We start from the raw sequence: 16931 nt of genomic DNA, 5'->3' as shown, positions 1-16931 counted from the left end.
GAAAGGGCTTGTGAGGAACGGGTCTTCCCATACCGTGGCCCTAGAGTGAGCCCAGGACACCGGCACCAAGCTCAGCCAGCGTGTGTTGAGTGAATCCACGTTGATCCTCACGTTAAGGCTCGCCTGCTGGCGTCCTCCCCCTTTGTACTTGAGATCCCACCCTCAGTGTGATAGTATTGGGACCTTTGGGAGGTGACGAGGGTGGCATGCCTCAATGGGTTTAAGATTTCTGTAAAAGGAGAGCAGGGCTCTCTCTGCCCTGTGCCCAGTGTGGACACAGCAAGGAGGCGGCCATCTGCAAACCAGGAAGCTGGCCCTCGCCAGGCACAGGTTGTACCTGATCATCGCAGCATTATTCAGAGTCACCAAAGTGGGGAGGGTAAGGGGGTATCCAGAAACCCCTTGGCACAGGTGAGGACGGGGTTTGGGATTGCAACTGGAGCTGGCTTTGGCTCAGGTGGCAGCTTGCGGAATGGGCTCTCTGTCTCCAGCGGGAATATTCTGGGATCTCACTCTCTGGGAGAACATATTGTACTGCAGTAGCCTCCCAGCCTATCCTGGGAAGGGGGCCTGTGGGCCACTGGCCGACCAGGGCTGATTGGAAGGAGAGGCTGGCCGGCCCCGTGGAGGTGTGAGAACTCTGCAGGCAGGATCTCAAGGGGGGCTAACTTTAGCTGCAGGAGTCACTCTCAGTGGCCTCCTTGGTCTTGCGTTGAGAGAAAGGTCCTTTTCATCCTTAAAAAAAAAAAAAAAAAAAAAAAATTGTGACAAGCCTGCCTGCAATCCCAGCGATTTGGGAGGGTAACACAGGAGTGTCACGATCGAAGCCGGCCTCAGCAATTTAGTGAAGCCCTGAGCAACTTAGCGAGACCCTGTCTCAAAAGAAAAAATAACAAGGACTGGGGGTGTGGACCGGTGGTTAAGTGCCCCTGGGTCCAATCCCTGGTACCCACCTCCAAAAAAATTGTGACAAAATGAGCCTGGGAATGTGGCTCGGCGGCAGAGCCCTTGACTAGCATGCAGGTTCTGGGTTCCATCTCCATCACCACACACAAAAACAAGAGAGGTGAAGTGCGTAGCATAGAATCTACCTCCTGTTGTCAACGGCTGCTGTCACCACTGTCCACCTCCAGAACTTGTTTTTTGTGAGCCGGGGACGAAGCCTGGAGCCTCTTGCAGGAAGGCACATGCGGTACCACTGAGCTACCTCCATCCCTCCAGCAATCTTTTCATCCTGCAAAACTGAAGCCCCGCACCCCTTAAACACTAATTTTTCTGTTCTCCCCTCCCTCGGCCCCAGGCACCCACCATTCTACTTCCTGTGTCTATGGATACCATGACTTGATGTCTCCAGGGACCTCCTATGAGTCAAAGCAGAAGTGTTCACCTCTTATGCTTATCTGGCTTATCTTCCTTAGCAGAGTGCCCTCAAGGTTCCTTTCTATTGTAGCATGGGTCAGGCGCCTTCCTTTTGAAGGCTGAATAATATTCCATTGTGTAGAGGGACCATGTTTCTTTGTCCATTGCTTTTCCACTGATAGACGCTTGGGTAGCCTCTGTGCTTTAGCTATCTATTATGAATGGTGCTACAATGAACTTGGTTGGTGCAGCTTACTGTACACTTATGTACTGTTGGCTTACTGTACACTGTATGCCTAAAAGTAGGCATAGCCTTCTTTTAACATTTTTACTTTTTATTATTTTTAGTATTTATATTTTCGTTGTAGGTAGACACAATATCTTTATTTCATTTTTGTATGGTGCTGAGGATTGAATCCAGTGCCTCACGTGTGCTAGGTCATTGAGTGCTCTATCATTGAGCCATAACCCCAGCACCTATTTTATTATTTTTACTTTAAAAAATATTTTTTGAACCATGGATTGAACCCAGGAGTGCTTTATAACTGAGCCACATCCCCAACCCTTTTTATTTATTTATTTTTTATTTTGAGACAGAGTCTTGCTAAGTTGCTTAGGATCTCACTAAGTTGCTGAGGCTGGTTTTGAACTCAGAATCCTCCTGCCTCAGCCTCCAAAGCCACTGGGATTACAGGCATGTGCCACCGTGCCTGGCTTTAAAACTTTTTACTAAACACTGAGACACAAACACAGGGCTGGGGATGTGGCTTGGGCTGCGGATGTGGCTTAAGTGGTAATGCTCTCAGCTGGCATGTGTGAGGCGCTGGGTTCAATCCTCAGCTCCATATAAAAAATAAAATAGATGTGTGTCCACCGAAAACTGAAAAATAAAAATTAAAAAATTCTCTCTCTCTCTCTCTCTCTCTCTCTCTCTCTCTCTCTCTCTCTTTCTTAAAAAAAAAAAAAAAAAAAGACACAGACACACACATGAGCCTAGGAGGCTACAGGGCCAGGATCCACACTACCGCCACCTCCCCCACCCCACCTGCTGTCACCACAGGTCTGGGTGGGGGCAATACACGTGGAGCCGTATTCCCTCGTGCCTTTGGAGTCCCTCTGGAGGGGCCTGCCTGAGGCTGCCTTACATTACACTTTTTTTTTTTTTAATAAGTAGGAGAAAACTTCAAAATAAAATAAAATATAGTGCAGTAAATGTACAAACCAGTAACATCGTTGTCCACTATCATTAGCAAGTATGCTGCGCTGTGCGCAATTGTATGTTATGCTTTTGCAAGTCGGGCAGCCCGGTAGGCTTGGTTACACCTGAGTCACCACAAGTGTGAGGAATGAGGAACAGCGGCCAGAGGTCACCAGGCACTGGGAGGATCTCGGCTCCATCGTAGCCTATGTCGTGGCTCTCTGTAGACCTGTGGCCCACTGTAGACAGGAGTGCCGTTACTTGGAACATGGGGCAATTATATTTGTTAGAAGCAAATCGCAGGTCGCTACACCTAAGGGAAAGAATTAAGCAGAGGTGAGAATGGGGCCCAGGGACCCACGGCAGCCAGCTTAGCTGCAGCCCACCATGACTTGTAAGCAAATCCAAGCCATGACTGCACCTGAAAAGTTCTACTGAGCCCTCCCAACACTCCAAGCTCATAAGCAGGTCTTTTACATCCGCCTTGTGTTCCGGTGGGTCTATGACCCTCGTTCACAGAAGACAAGAATGAGTTCAGCGGTGAAGTCAGTCGGCACGGGTCAGATGTTGCTGACAGTGGGGCAGAATGACGTCCAGGCCCATCTGATTCCAATTCTAAAGCCCAGCTTCTTCCTTTACCCTCACTTCTCCGAGAACAACGAGTTGAGCATCATCCCTGCTGCTGAGCCGACGTTCTTTTCCATCCACTGCCTTGTTCCGAGGCTGCCTTCCAGCAGTCACACAGACGTGGGCAGTTCTCCATGTATTTACATTGTGCTTTCTGGTTGGCACCTGCCTCCAGGCACCTGGGAAAAGTCCCAGGCCAATTAGTGGAGGAAATGAACATCTAATGGAGCCCATGGAAGCCAGCAGAGAGGTCAAAGTCAAGTCACAAAGATAGGATGCTGGCAGGCCTGAGCATGAGTTCTGGTTTTGCTACTAACTGACTGTGAGCCTGGGTGAACCCCTTCTGGGCAAATGAAAACGTTGGGTTAGGTGAAGAGTAGGTAAACATGGGCCATATCTGGCCGCCAGGGCTGGGGATGTGGCTCAGTGGTGGAGGCCTGCCTGGCATGCACAAGGCACTGGGCTCCATCCCCAGCACTGGGAAAAAAAAAAAATCTGGCCCCTCATCTGTGTTTTTAAATAAAGTTTTATTGGTATACAGCCATGATCGTTTGTTTACACGTTGTCTAAACCTGGTCTTTATGCTTACAACAGCAGGGTTGAGTCATTTGAGTCATTTCTATAGACCAAATGACCTGCACAACTGAAAATATGGACCAACTTTTTGAAAACACCCGCAACAACAACAACAACAACAAAAAACTTGGCAACTCCTGGATCGGATGGTTTCTCTCCCTCATGCTGGGAATGGAACCCAGAACCTTAAACATGTTAGCATTCCACCACTGAGCTGTATCCTCAGCCCCACTGGATGATTTTTAAGATTCTTTCTGACTAAAAAACTTGATGATCCATGGAAGAATGAACAGTGCTATTAACCAGGTAAAACCTAGGGAGCAGTTTGAAACTATAATGTGCAGATGGGCACCTCATCCTGCCTCAAGTGACCAGCAAACTCTGCAATAAAAACAGATCACCGTCCTTTGGTGCTGCTGTGATGGTTGATTTTATGTGTTAATTTTTTAAAAGGCATTTTTTTAGTTGTTGATAGACCTTTATTTATTTATATGTGGTGCTGAGAATCGAACCCAGTGCCTCACACATTCCAGGCAAGTGCGCTACTGCTGAGCCCCAGCCCCAGCCCCGTATGTGTTAATTTAACTGGGCTAAGGGAAGCCCGGTTAGCTAGTCAGCCTTATTTCCAAGGGTGTCTGGGAGGGTGTTTGGGAAAGAGTAGCATTTCAGTCAGTACCTGAATAAGGAAGAGCCCCTCCCCTGGGTGAGTGCATCCCTCAGTCCTTTGAAGGCCTGTGCTATGGTTTGGATCTTAGTTGTCTCCCCAGAGCTCACATATTGAAGTCTTGGTCCCCAGTGCAGCAATGATCAGAGGTGGGGCCTCTGCGGGGTGAGCAGGTCATCTGACCTCACGATGGAGTAGCCATTGCTGGGTTCAGAACTTAGTGGACTATGGGGGTGGGGGATAGTTGGGGTAGCTTCAAGGGCCCTCTCCCCTCTCTCTCTGCTTCCCAGTTGCCATAGGAGAGAAGCTCTGCTCTCCCATGAACCCCCTGTCATGGAGTTCTGCCTCAACACGTGCCTGAAAGCAATGGAATCAGCCCCCCCATGGACAGAAACCTCCGAAAACACGAGCCAAAATAAACATTTCCTCCTTTAAGTAGTTTTTCTCAGGTATTTTGATACAGTGACGGAAAGCTAACTAATACAGTCCCTAGAAACAACCAAACAGTGGAGACAGGGTGTATTCACTCTCGCATCTTGTGCTGGAATATCCACTTTCCTCTGCCTTTGGACATTGATGCTCCTGGTTCTGAGATCTTTGGACTCAGACTGGGACTTCTATCAGCAGCTCCCAGTGGTCCTCAGAACTGCCGGTAGGGTCTGAACTGTAATCCTGGCTTTACTGGGCTCCAGCTTGAATACAGCAGATCATGTTGCCATAATTGCATGAGCCAATTTCTTCTAAGAATTCTCTTTCTAGGGGCTGGGATTGTGGCTCAGTGGTGGAACGCTTGCCTAGCACGTGTGAGGCCCTGGATTCGATCCTCAGCACCACATAAAAAGAAAGAATAAACAAATAAAATAAAGTTATTAAAAAAGAATTCTCTTTCTAGGTATCTGCATCTGTGTTTATCCTATTGATCCTCTTTCTCTGGAGAACCCTAATACAGACTGCTTGAACAAACTACTATAGACCAGGTGGCTTGAAGAACAGACATTTATTGCTCCTAGTTCTGGATTCTGAGAAGTCCAAGATCAAGGTGTAGGCAGATCCAGGGTCTGGAGAGGGCTTCAAGATTGCCCCCAAATTGTAGCTGTTTGAAAGCTATAATTCTTGCTGTGTCCCCCCAGGATAGAGAACAGAAAGAGAAATCCCATTTATAAAGATCTGTGTGTGTGTGTGTGTGTGTGTGTGCGCCCGCGCGTGCAGTACCAGGCCTTGCCGTTGCTAGGCAGGCACTCTAACCCTGGGCTGTCTCCTCAGTCCTTCCAGAGACTGAACCCCAGGTGCTCTACCACTGAGCTGCATCCCCAGCCCTTTTAATTTTTTATTTAGATGCAGGGTCTCACTGAGTTGCTTAGGGCCTCGCTAAATCGCTGAGGCTGGCTTTGAACTCGCCATCCTCCCGAGCTGCTGGGATTTCAGGTGTGTGCCGCCACGCCTGGCCACAAAAATCTTCATCTCAGCTTGGAAGCCCCACCGTCATGATTGCATTGAACCCTAACCGCCTCTCAAAGGTCCCTGCTCCAACGATCGTCACACTGGGACATTTCAATGTATGAACGGAGGAGGACACAAACCTGCTACCCAAAATATCTGGGGAGAACAAATTTATTCAGCAAACACTTGCTGAAGTTTAGCTCATCCATGTTGGCCCAGGGGGCAATGAGTCCTGAAGACACATTTCTGGCTCTTAAGAGGGAGTAAAATGACTTGAAGATCAAAGAGGGCTTCCTGGAGGAGAGGGATTTGTCTAGAGCCTCGAAATACACAGGAGGATTAGAAGATGTAGGGAGCCGTGTTCTGGATGGAGATCACAAAATGGGCAGAGGCTGGAGGTAGGCATGTTTAGAAAATACATATTCCAGGAATCCCTGGATGGACAGATGGAGAAGCACCTGGTGTCCCTGTCCTGTTCCTTGGGGTGATAGATTCCCTTCTAGTGGGCCCCTCCTGCATCAGGGCTGAGGTGAAAGGCCCCACCCCCACTGAGGCATTAATGGTCTGGGGTCCTCTGAAATGTGTCTCTGCTACTGAAAAATGGCAGGAAATTGTTATTAAAGTCTATGTGGAGCAAAGGCACGGAGACCCAAGCCAGGAGGAGCTGAGCATCCTGTGAGGGCCTCGTTGTCCCCCGTGTGACGGTTAGCTATTGCTGTGTGGCCAACTGCCCCCCCCCAATTACAGCAGTTTGAAAGCAGGCATGTTTATTGTTTCTTGGGATTTCTGAATGTCCAAAACCTGAGAGTAACTGAGTAGGGAAGTCCTGGGACAGATTTTCACAAGGTTGCCGTCAAGACTGGAAAGCAACAGTGCACTCCTATAATCCCAGTGACTCAGGAGACTGAGACAGGAGGATCAAAAGTTGGAGGCCAGCCTCAGCAACTTAGCAGCATGCTGCCTCAAAATAAATAATAAAAAAAAGTCTGGAAATAGAGCTCAGTGGTAGAGCACTTGTCTAATATGCAGGAGGCACTGGGTGCCGTCCTCAGTCCCACGCAACAAAGGGGAAAGAGAAAGCTTGGCAAGCCTGATCACGGCTGGAGGACTTGTGGATAGTCCCTGACTCAGGACAGATTCAGCAGAAACGGGACTGCAACTGCTGAATTCCTGGAGCTGCCTCGGGATTCCAGCAGGGAGCACGGCGTCCAGCCAGCTGTGCTGTGAGGCTGAGCCCCAGGGGCAGGGGCAGGGAGAGGGTCACATTTCCCACCCGTCGTCAGGTGAGGAGGAGCTGTGCCTCACGCAGATGGATCCGGTGACGATGTCCAGTCCCTGGGAGGAGGGGGTGGGGCCGGCTAGAGTCCGCATCCCAGATGTCCCCGAAGGCTTGTGTGGAGGGCCTGGTCCCAGGACGGGGCCGTTGAGGGGTGGTGGCAACTTCAGAGTGGGGTCCAGCGGGAGCTCTGTGTCCTTGGGGGCGTGCCTCGAGGGGGACTGTGGGGAACTGGGCTCCTCCTCTGGCTCCTTTTGCTCTCTGAGGCTGTGGTTGGCTCCGCCACACCCTCTGGGAGGTGTGGACCCTTCACAGGCCTCAAGTCAAAGGGTCCGTCCACCCGGGATTGAAAACTCCAAAACCCTGAGCAAGAACAGACCTTTCGGGGCTGGGGATGTGGCTCAAGTGGTAGCCCGCTCGCCTGGCATGCGTGCGGCCCGGGTTTGATCCTCAGCACCACATACCAACAAAGATGTTGTGTCCGCCAAAAAAATAAATAAATATTAAAAAAAAAAAAAAAAAAAAAAAGAACAGACCTTTCCCCTCATCCTTCGATGATCTCAGGTCCTCGTTATGACACAGAGGTGAACAGGAAATGACAGGGCACCGGGACAGAAGGCTTGGTCTCCGTCACCTAATCCTACAAGTGACATTCACCCTGTCGCCCACAGCAGCACTGGAACAATGTGAGATTTGCCTTCCAGGAGGCGGGGGCATGGGGGAGGCTGCCCGCCACACCCATGAACACCACGTGGCCCTGGGTGTCACTTGACTTCACCCCACCTCAGCTTCCCCAATGTGCTCTCACCAACTTAAGCCACAAGCCACTGCTTCTCCTGATTATCCGAACCTGTGTGACGAATGGCTCCAGGGGTGGCCCCCTTTTCTAATCCACCCATTTACCTTCAGCTCTGGCTTCAGACATCTCCAGAATGTTCCAGAATGTTCATAGGAAGCACTTATTTCTTATGGGAAAAAAAAAAAAAACTCAGAAAAAACCCACAAGTGTCCATCAAGAGGAGGGTGAACACATCCCTGGTAATCAGGTGCTGGGGCTCTAGCCAGCGGCGAAAAGGGCCCAAATTCTAGGGTGCACAAATGTCAAATGTGCTGAGTTTGTAAAAAGCAAGTTGTATCAAAATCCTCACAACGTGGTTTTATAGAAAAATCCCAGAGATACAAAACCGATAATATATTGTTTGGGGATCATATTTATTCAGTAAAATCATCTCATGAACCGAGAGAATGGGCATCCCAAGAAGCAGAATATAGTCACCCTTCGAGTGGAGAAGCAGAGGCTTTCAAATACAGTCACACATCGCTTAATGACAAGGACACATTCCAAGGAGTGTGTCACCAGGCGATTTCACTGTTGTGCCAACAAGGTGCGCACACAGGAACCCGGGGGGTAGAGGCCATTCCACACGAAGGCTGGGTGGCTACAAGGTACAGCCTGTTGCTTCAAGAGCCAAGACGAACAGGCCCCGAGAGAGAAGAGACCTCTCCATCGAGAGACGCAGAAAACGAGGCGGACGAGTTTGCCGCCCGTATGACATCACGTGCTGCTCTCCAGCAAACTCCTTTCTTTTTTTTTAGTCGTAGATGGATACAATTTCTTTCCTTCCTTCCTTCCTTCTTTTCTGTGTGGTGCTGAGGATCAAACCCAGGGCCTCACACCTGCGAGGCAAGTGCCCTACCACTGAGCCACCCCCAGCCTCCAGTGAACTCTCACTGGTGTGTTTACAAGTCGAAGAGGTCCATTCTAAAACAATGATGAAAGCTCCAGTGCTGGGCTGGGGGGTGGCTCAGCGGCAGAGAGCTCCCCTCGCACGTGCAAGGCCCTGGGTTCCATCCTCAGCACCACGTAAAAATAAATAAATAGAATAAAGGTATTGTGTCCAACTACAAATAAAAAATAAAGTATCTTTTAAAAAATTTAGTGCTGTGTAAGGACAGCCTGAGCCTCAGCCACTCCATTTTAAAATAACCCTGCGGTCCCACCAGGCACAGCCTACAGAGCCCTCCAATACGTCATCGGGCAGAGCCTGATCAAGACAAGTCACTTTCCACAACCCTGATATGAGTCAGGGCGAAGTCACATGTCATTTGCCTTCGCCCTGATAAGAGTCCGAGGTGTAAGATCAGGGCAGAAATCACAGACCACATGTCCTGACTCTAAAATGTAGACGTCACTAGAAAAAACCTGGTAACAGCTGATAGGGACTGAAAGGGAGGGCAGAAGCCCCCAAAGCTAGTATAAATGATGGAGCAAATGAACACTCCGCCAGCCCACACGATGCCCACCCGCGGAGAGCCTGAGGAGGAGCTGCACGGACACCCCAACTCTCCCCATCATCTGCCGGATCCCCTGCATCGTCCTCACCCTCTCAAACTCTGCAGCAGCCTCTTGGCCCTGGTGAGCACGGCCACCTTTCCTTTTGACCGTGTCCTCAGCCAGCCGTCAGCTCCACACCAGGGGAAGCCTCCTTTGGCCGGACTTAAGGCCCGAGACTTTAGATCTGACCCTTGAGCTTAGGTCGCAGAGGGACCGTCCGCCATGAGCCTGTCATGATGAAGTGCGTTTGCAGAGCTTAGAACGAATCTCCAATTGTTTGCTGTGAATTGATGCTGTCTATTCCAGTGCCCAGCCTAGGGACTGTCATCTTGATGAAGAACATATAGAGTGAAATCGTGCTGAGTGATTCGAGGGAATAAAGTATTGAAAAGGGCAGAAGCGCGTGGACATTCTTTTTTTCTCCCCTGCAGTGCGTAAGTCGCACCTTGCCCATCTGGACATGATGTGAATACATAAGCCAATAACATCTCCTCATGGCACCTGCCGCCTAGCATCGTCTGTGTGTCTTTCCATACAACTGGATGCGTGGTAGGTTTGTCCACGCCGGCCTCACTGCAGAGGTGAGGAGTGTATTACGGTGGCCACGATGTCACTGGGCAACAGGAATTACTCAACTCTACTCTAATTTTGTGGGATCATTGTCGTATCTGGGGTCCGTTGTTGACCAATAGTCATTATGCACCTCATGATTAGGTTAGAAGTTTATAAATGTTCTAGTCCTTAAGAGAAATCAACATCTCCTCTTTTTCATATAACCTATAAGCTGAGAATGATTTTTTTTTTTTTGTACTGGGGATTGACCCCAGAGGCACTTTACCACTGAGTCACATTTTCAGCCCCTTTAAAAAATATTTTATTTAGAGATGGGACTTCCCTGAGTTACTTAGGGCCTCACTAAGTTGCTGAGGCTGGCTTTGAACTTGAGATCCTCCTGCCTCAGCCTCCCAAGCTGCTGGGATGACAGGAGGGGAAAAATCAAAAGAGGGACACGTGATGTGAAAATGACCTGAAATTCAATTTTAGTGTCTGCCAACGTAGCTTTACTGACACACAGTCCCACCCACTGGTTTACAAATTGTCTTTGGCTGGTGGCTGCAGGGACAGAGTTAAGAGCTGAGTTAGGGTTGTCTGAGCCCCAGAGCTGAAAATATTTACCACTGTCCTTGTACTGAAAAAGTCTGGCTTGGTGGCAGGCAGGAGACGCAAGGGTGGGGGGGGGGGCAAACCCCTTTAATGAGGGGACTCCTCTCCTGGGGTTGGAGTCCGCATGACCCAATCACTTCTTTTTTTTTTTTTTTTTTTTAGGAATGATGCATAGGTGGGTATACCGCGTTTATTTTAATACATCTCATTAGTTTGCATCTTGCTAGGAAAAATACCGTCGCTCTGTCCTGACAGTTATAGCAGCCTCGTGTGTTATCGGCGTAAATGTCATCCAAGAGATAATTAAAAAAAGGTTGGGGGGGAGGGGTGGGAAAGCTAGGCAAAGAGTAAAAAGGAAAGCTCCGTAACTTTACGGTGTAAAAAAAAAAACCCATTAAGGCTCCCAGGAGGGTCCCACAGACTGGAGTGCTGCAGCCAGGGGGTGTCCACGTGGTGATCCAAGCCTGGCTTCTCCACGCCAGGCTCCGACTCAGCAAAAGCACCGCGGCCCACACAGATCCACCCGCGAGCCCACTGCGCTTCACCCCACGCGGGGCGGCCCTTCCGCCGAAGGCTTAGATGTTTTGGAGTCCGTTTTTTTTGTTGTTTTTTGTTTTTTGTTTTTTGTCGTGTTTTGTGGTTTGTTTTCTCTCTCTCTCTCTCTCTGTCTCTCTCTCTCTCTCTCTGACAAGGAAGCTTACAGTTTCTCCGAGTGCTACAATACTTGCTTTGCTGTCACACTGAACAAATGTACACTGTCTCTTTGTTCTCCAGAGTGCTCTTGGACACAGTTTTTCACGGAGGAGAACAAAGACCGCACGCCGGCAATAAAGCACCGTACATAGTAGGTTCAGGAATGTAACACGCCATGTACATCCGTGTCCCAGGAGAGGGCTGCTGCTGATCCTCACCTCACATCGGTCTCCTCTTCCCGGTGGTCTGGACTCAGGCTGGAGGGTGCGCAAGCACACTCCAAGTGCTCCTCCAGCCTCACCTGGACCTCTTTCAACCGTGGCTTCTTCCTGACGTATTCCACCTTGGCCACCTTGACGCGGCCTGTGCCCATTCGGAGGAAAAGGAGCATCGAGGAAGCCATTCCTGCAGTCTGCAAGACCAGGACGGTCATTTACGAGATACCTCGGAGCCAGGTGGACCCCACGTCTGCCAACTTCCTGATCTGGCCGCCGTGCGTGGAGGTGAAGCGCTGCACCGGCTGCTGCAACACCAGCAGTGTCAAGTCCCAATCACTTCTTAAAGGCTCCGCCTCTTCCTTTTAATTGACATGTTGTTGTGCACGTTTTTTGGAGGAAGATTGGGATAATCCGATCTGATCCGTGTGTGCAGTGTGGGATGATCCCATCAGGTTAATTCGCATTTCCACCTCCTCATTGCTTCTTTGTGTCTGAGCTCGGCTCTTCACTAGGTTGTGGCCGGCTGTGTCACCCCACTGTGCTACAGAGCGCTAGAACGTATTCTCTTAGTAGTGTTACCATGGAGACTGCATTTCAACATGAGTGTTGGAGGGGACAAACATTCAAATTGCAAAAATACCAAAACCTTGGCCTCATCCATAAAAGAAACTGTCACCAGCCACTCCCCACGCCCCTCCCCCAGCCCTGGAAACCTCGTCTCTGCTTTCTGTCTCTCTGGATTCTCCTGCACTGGACATTTCATCCCCATGGGATCACACCCCAGGTGGCCTTGAGTGTCTGGATTTTATTCTGGCATCATGTTTTCCAGGTTTACTCACACTGTAGCACGTGCCAGTGCTTACTTGCTTTTTATGGCTGAATAATATTCCGCTGTATGGGTGGACCCTATTTCGTCTGTCTACCCATCTGTTGATGGACACTTGGGCTGTCTCCATCTTTTGGCTACCATAAATAGTGCTGCCCTGAACAGGAGTGCTTCAACACCTACCTGCTTTCAATTCTTCTTCATATAGATGTAGAAGCCGAATTATATGGTAATTTAGCATATTAGTGTTTAACTTTTTGAGGAACCACCAAATTGTTTTCCGTGGTGGCTGAAACACTCTGCATTCCCCCAGCAACATACAGAGGTCAGCTATCGCCACATCCTTGCTAAGGCTTGGGGTTGTCTATCCCCCACCCCCACCCTGGCTTTTTGTGCTGGGGATGGAACCCCAGGCCTCCAGCCTGGTGCGCAGGTGCTTTACTACTCAGCTATGCGCCCAGCCCCCTCTACACTTTCAGATATTTGTCTGAGTCAGTGGGAGGTGGTATATTATAGTTGTGATAAAATTTTGGCATTTTATTCATTGTGGATTTTTGTGTTAATTTTGATTTCAAAAATATGGCATAAAACATTATTTAAAATAATGTTTTTGTTATTTGAACGCAATTTAAATTTTGAGATCATATTATTTATCTTGATTTCTATTTTTTTTTAATGGCTTCCCACAAACGCGGAAACCTGGCCTTCTCCTTCCTCCCCTCCGCCCCTTGCACCCCTCCTGGGTTCCCAAGGCTCGGCCCATTCACGCGGCATTTCCTGTGGTGGCCTCCAGAGGGCGCTGCTGCCCCGCTCATGCCGAGCCTGGCTCTTCCCGGCCTCAGGTTAAAAGGCTTATTAACACATCTCCACCCGGACCTGGTGGGATGATGACGTTCACCATGCACAGGTGGCTCAGAGAGACGGAAATGCCTGAGGCTCAGGGCCTGCTCAGCACATGGGGATTCTCATGGCTATTCCTTCAGAGTACTAATTGAAGAATTGCATTCTTTTCCTATGGAGAAATTCAAACACTCGCCTCAGCCAGGACCACCATTATGCCCTGGCCAGCCCTACTCCTCCAGGCCCTATCTACATCCCATCAGTTATTTTGAAGCAAACCGCAGTCATCTCATCATTCCATAAATGCGATTTCTTTTGGTATCCAAGGGAGATTGGTTCTCGGACCCCCAAGGACACCAAACTCCCGGGATGACCAAGTCCCTGATATAAAACGGCATGCTATTCCATTAGAGCGTGCACGCATCCTCCTGTGGTCTTTGAATAATCTCCAGGTGACTTAGAATCCCTAAGCCATGCAAATGCTGTGGACGTAGTTGGGATGCTGTGTTGTTTATCTTACTGTCAGGGGAAAGAAAAGGTCTGTATCCGTTTAGCCCAGATGCAATTTTTCCAGATATTTTTGTCTTGGGATTGGTTGAATCTGCAGATGCCAAACCCACAGATATGTATTATGTGTCTCTAAAAAATAGAGACGCTTTAGAAAACTAATCTAAATCCCATTATCACATTTCAAAACCTCTGCCAAGAATTCTTCAATTCCGCAAGTTCCTGTTCAGCTAACAACTCAGGTTTAGAGTCGTGCTTCCGTTTGACTCTCAACTTACCTCCTTTGCCATGGGAACTTGAGCAAGTTATATAACTTCTCTGAAGCTTGTTTTCATCACTGATCAACCAGGGGAGCAGATTGAAGTCCCCAAGTTTGCCTGGAGAACTGGAGACAGTGTAGGTATTTGTACCCCAAACTTGAGTCCATCAAAATCAAATAACAATGGACTGGAGGGGCTCTCAGTGGCAGAGCTAGCAGACCGGAGGCCTGGAGGTCCACCCCCAGAACCCTCAGAAAAGAAAAAATACAGTAATATTGTTATCACTGGGACAGATCAGTGGTTCTCAGTGAGGGGTCAGGGGAATTTTGCTCCCCAGGGGACCCTTGGCAAAGTCAGGATACATCTTTGGTTATCACAACAAGGAGAGGCCAGGGATGCGGCCCTACAGTCCACAAAGCACTAGACGGCTGCCCACGATGAAGAATGTTCTAGCCCAAATGTCATCAGTGCCAAACTCGGGAAACCCTGGTCTAGCAACTTAGATTTCATGAACATTTGCTGAATTTTTTTTTTAACCCAGGGGTGTTTAACCACTGAGCCACATCCCCAGCCCATTATTATTATTATTATTATTATTATTATTATTATTATTATAAGACAGGGTCTTGCTAAGTTGCTTAGGGCCTTGTTAAGTTGCTAAAGCTGGCCTCAAACTTGCTATCCTCCTGCCTCAGCCTCCTGAGTAGTTGGGATTACAGGTGTGCACCACCGCTCCCAGCTGCTGGAATGTTCTTGACATGGGCTGCGGAGCTGGGTTTGATTCCTAACTGCTGCTTACTGAGGGAAGCTGGTGGTGGTGGTCATGATGGGGATCAGTCACGGCCGACAACTCATGGGCCCCTCCTATGAGCCGGGTGTGGTGCAGGCTCAGTCTCTCATAAAAGCATTATAAGGCTGGGGCTGGGGCTCAGCGGTAGGGCACTTACCTGGCATGTGTGAGGCACTGGGTCCGATTCTCAGCACCACATATAAATAAAATAAAATAAAGGTCTATCAACTAAATATTAAAATAAAAATAAAAAAGCATGACATTCTTACTAGGCCAGGAGGTTATTGGAAACCACATGTGACCTCATTTCTCTGGACCTGTTTTCTGCATCTATGGGACAGGAACCTAATATCTGCCTCTTGGGCTTGTATTTTGGACGGCTGATGCTGAATGCCAACTGGCTGGCACCTCCCAGACCCTCAACAGATGGCATCTGCTATGATGAGCGGTCACAGCCTGGCACACAACAGTTAACCGCCACTCCTGGCTGAGCGCCCAGCTGAGCCGGTGCCTGAGAGCCAAATAATTCTTTTCATTATCCCAGTTGCTGGGAGAATTGGGCGGGGAAAGACCCAGAAAGTGCCTAAGACAAAAGTTACTAGAATTGCAGGAGGCTTGTCTTCTGGTGGCTCTGGGCTCGGAAAACTTTCTTCTGTGACTGCTTCTCTAGAGGATTCTAAATTGGCCTTTCTAGCACCAGCAAGAACAAGAGGGAGGCTGAAGTCCCCAGGGAAAGCCAGAAGACAGATACTGCAAAGGGTCTGTTCCCTTCCTGGGGAAGCCTGGTCTTGCTCAGTGTTCTGCAGCCACAAATAGCAGCTGAGAAAGATGGACGATTGTGGATGAACCCACTGAGGTAACAGTTATTTACTGAGCACCTACTATGTGCCAGGCAACCCGGCCTTGGCAGACAAGATCCTTGCACCGTGTAACTCACATTCTTGCAGGAGGGACAGTGTACATCATGGAGAATCATGTGGTGAGTACTGTGCAGAAAATCAAAATAGGGTGACAGCATTGGGACTCAAGACTAAAAGGATCACTGAGCAATGGGACAGTCAGGGAGAGCCTCTCAGGAGGTAGCATTTAAGCTGAATTGTAACTGACATGAAAGAATGCAGGATAGCATGTCCAAAGGTCCTGAGGCCAGGGGTCCTTAACCAGGAGTGATTCTGCCCCTTGCGAGGCATTGGCAATGTCTGGAGATTGCTTTAATTTGAGACAGAGTCTTGCTAAATGACCTAGACTGGCCTAGAACTTGTGGTCCTCCTGCTCCGGCTCCCAAGTAGCTGGCTCACAGGGTGTGCTCTTCTGTGCCCAGCTCTGGAGATACTTTAAATTATCTCGACTTTGGTGTGGTGGGGATTGCTTTTGTCATCTAGTGGGTAGATCCCAGAACGTACAAGACAGTCCTCATGCGAAAAGGAGTGACCTGGTTCTAAATGTCAGTCACACACAGAGAGAGAGAGAAAGCCTGGGTTGGAGAATATGCAGAAATGTGGGGGGAGTGTCACGGTCAAAGGACACTGATCCCCTGGGGACATGAGGAAGCAGTAATCCAGGGAGGGTGGCCACTGCTGGAGTGTGATAGGGCCCAAGGCCGTGGAGAAAAGGACACCATTGTGGGGGAGGTCACTTCAAGGTCGGGAGGCTGGCGAGGCGGGGTGAAGGGAGCGCGCAGACAGACACCAGCATCCGGAGCAGGGGCCCCGGCAGGTCAATGGGTGAGGCTAACGCAGAGGGTCTGGGTGGAGGGTGGGCAGCTGGCTGCAGGGCCAGGCTGGCTTTGGGGTCTCTGGAGAAGAAGGGACCAGGCCAGGCCTGATGCTCCTTCAGGGTGAGTGGGGAGGTCCACTCCAAGCCTGAGTTTTCTCATCTGTAAAATGGTGACAGTCACCTCTGTTACTGGACCTTTTCAGTTAAGATGGACCGCCCAGCCCCGCCCCCCCCATGAACACCTGCACATTACTCTGTGTGCCCGCCCTCCTGGGCCGAACCAGGACTTAATGGGTTAAACTTCAGCCCCTGACCTGCTCCTGGGAGGTGATGGCTCAGCCCTGGGAATGGCCTGGGAGAGCACTTACACAGTCACACCAGACTGTGGCCAGGTGGCTGCTGGTGGGCACTTTGCATCACACAGAGTCAGTTGACCTCAGGA

Source organism: Urocitellus parryii, chromosome 3, assembly GCF_045843805.1.
Source record: "Urocitellus parryii isolate mUroPar1 chromosome 3, mUroPar1.hap1, whole genome shotgun sequence".
Taxonomy (NCBI): Eukaryota; Metazoa; Chordata; class Mammalia; order Rodentia; family Sciuridae; genus Urocitellus; species Urocitellus parryii.
The sequence above is the reverse complement of the archived record's forward strand: the minus strand, read 5'-3'. Positions refer to the sequence as shown.